This window comes from Peromyscus leucopus, chromosome 14 (genome assembly GCF_004664715.2).
Source record: "Peromyscus leucopus breed LL Stock chromosome 14, UCI_PerLeu_2.1, whole genome shotgun sequence".
NCBI classification, from domain to species: domain Eukaryota; kingdom Metazoa; phylum Chordata; class Mammalia; order Rodentia; family Cricetidae; genus Peromyscus; species Peromyscus leucopus.
The window spans coordinates 1,153,860-1,156,634 of NC_051075.1; the positions used below are offsets into that span (position 1 = coordinate 1,153,860).

General features: G+C 41.0%; 1 non-coding gene across 1 annotated transcript; it reads right to left on the reverse strand.

Moving 5' to 3' along the window:
* Positions 1-1,735: 1,735 nt before the first annotated feature.
* On the reverse strand, positions 1,736-1,895 carry LOC114708465. The gene has a single exon (XR_003736801.1). It is a non-coding gene; the product is annotated as a U1 spliceosomal RNA (small nuclear RNA).
* Positions 1,896-2,775: the final 880 nt, after the last annotated feature.

Genomic DNA, 2,775 nt, shown 5'->3' on the forward strand with positions numbered 1-2,775 from the left:
CTCTTCGTTCAAATCAGAAAACTTGCTGGGTGGTGGTAGCACACGCCTTTGATGTCCGCACTCAGGAGGCAGAGGCAGGTGGAACTCTGTGAGTTTGAGGTCATCCTAGTCTACAGAGTGAGTTCTAGGACAGCCAGAGCTACACAGAGAAACTGTCTGAAACAAAAAAAGCTGTTTCTAAGCCTACCCATCTTTCTACAAATGGACCATAATTTGAGCTTCTTCCTATTGGGACATAAACAGAATTATTGCTTTCTATTGCTGTAATAAGCACCATGACCAAAGGCAACCTGGGAAAGAAAGGAGTCTATTTCATCTTACAACTCTCAGGTCACACTTTATCACTGAGAGAAAGCAGGGCAGGAACTCAAGGCAGGAGCTGATGCAGAGGCCACAGAGGAGTGCTGCTTACTAGCTTGCTCCCCATGGCTTGCTCAACCTGCTTGCTTGCTCCCTTCCTTCTTCCCTCCCTCCCTCCTTCGCTGCCTTCCTTCCTTCCTTTTTTTAATTTATTTGCTTATTTTATGTCAGGACGACAGTTTTCCCTCCCTCTTTTCCTTCCATTCCTTCCCTCATTGCCCTTCCCCACTCCTCCTCAGAAAGGGGCAGGCCTTCCATGGGTATCAATAAAGCAAGGCATATCAAGTTGTGGCAAGACTAAACACCTCCCTTTGTATTTAGGCTGGGCAAGGCAACCCAGTATGAGGAATAGGTTCCCAAGAGCCAGCCATCAGCCTGCTTTCTTACAGTATCTAGGACCACATGCCCAGAGGGGGTACCACCCTCAGTGGTCTGGGTCCACATACATCAATCATTAATCAAGAGAATGCCTAGCAGACTTGCCTACAGGCCAGTCTGCCAGAGGCGTTTTCTTCATTGATATTCCATCTCCCAGATGACTCTAACTTGTCTCAAGTCGACAAAAACCTAAGCAGCACAAGAATCATAGAACAATAGACTTTTATCTTGTGGGAAAAGCTAGAGCTCAGAGAAACAACATGTCAGTTTTTTAAAACAACATCAACAAAAATAAATCTGTTTCTACCTTTCTACAAACTTGAACTCTAAACCCAAAGTGACAATTTCTCTAACCGCTTGGGAAAGCTGTCATGCTCCAGCTGTTCCATCCCTCCAGTAAAATGGTCCTCAGTTGGCCCTTATTCTGTTAACAGGAACTCACCCGTGTCGTCCCCACCATTGCCCGTTTTCTCTAAATTAACTTATCCTCTTCAGCTTTAGAAAGCTTGCTCACGTCCCTTCATCTGTCCCAGCTAACCCTAATGACTGCTCCTTTTCTTCTTGGAGGCCCACATAGCAGGAGGCAGAGAATAAGAGAGTAAGTTCACATTTCAGACTTACTCTTGGATCACAATACCTCTCTGAGTAGAATTGGATACTAGACCATTTCTAAGATCCCTGTAGATGTGTTTTACTTGTGTCTCAGTAGAAATACCTCACAATCATTGCAGTGTATATACACATCATAAGTTAAAATTCCATACAAGTAAACTGCTCTCCCAATAGTCTATTCAGTGGATTTTCCAACTACTTTTTTTGTTTTTGTTTTTGTATTTTGAGACAGGGTTTCTCTGTGTAGCTTTGGTGCCTTCCCTGGAACTCACTCTGTGGCCCAGGCTGACTTCAAACTCACAGGATCCACGTGGCTCTGCCTCCCGAGTGCTGGGATTAAAGGCATGCGCCACCACTGCCCGGCTTTTTTTTTTTTTTTTTTTAGAGGGAGCATGCCAATGCAGTCTTCCACTACCACAAATTGTGTAGTTGAGTTTCCCATGTCTGGGGAAACCGAAGGGGTCAGAACACCTGGAATGCAATGGATGAGCTTTGCCTGGGAAGCCGCCTTTCTGATCACGGTGTGTCCTCTGCCCGGCCAGTTTTTGCTTTACCTTTTGAAAAACCATACTCTTGTGATTCTAATGAATTTTTTTTTCTTTTCTTTTCTTATTCTTTTTATATTTTTCTTCTTCCCTTCCTGATTCTCTCTATAGTTGTTTATACTGAATCGAGACCTACATATTTGTCACCAAAATGAAAACAAAATCTGTCTGTTCCTGTCATCCTTGTAATAATATTATTTTTGTAGGCTACAACTTACATGTGCTCTTTTCCTTATTTATACACAATACTGGTTTTAAACCTAAAATACAATTTATAAAAAGGATATTTTTAACAATGATACGGTTGATTGTAGGTATTTCAAAAACAAAAAAAGCATAAAGGAAAACTAGAATTTTGCAGATTTCTAATACTGAGAGGTAGTAAACTGCTATTTTTTTTTCTCTCCTGGTGTTTTTCTAAAATAAAACAGACTACCTGGAGCACTTCTAATTCTGCCTCTTTACATTTCTAAACCTTTGCTTCTCCATAAACATTAGATTCCTCATCCTGATAGCCCTCTTCCTTCACTGACTCTGCACAGAATTTTTTTGCTTATTAATGTTTCATTAGCATTTTCCCAGGCAGTATATTTTCAGCTTTTCTATTGTTATGCATATTGTACCGGGTTGCATGAATATTCGTGCCTTATTTCAAGCTTTCTCTGTAAAGCATCTAATTCTAGTCACATTTGCCTCAAGGTTTTGTATATTTACACTGTTAAAAGGCAGCTCGTAGACTGGGTTTATTTTTAAGAGATTTATGCCCCATTGTATTGATGATTATCTTCTAATACAGAAGCACTCATTCCAGCTCTTTTTAGGAGTGCTATTATTGGCTTATAATCCTCAAAGTCAAGTTTCTTCCTCATATGATTTTAGG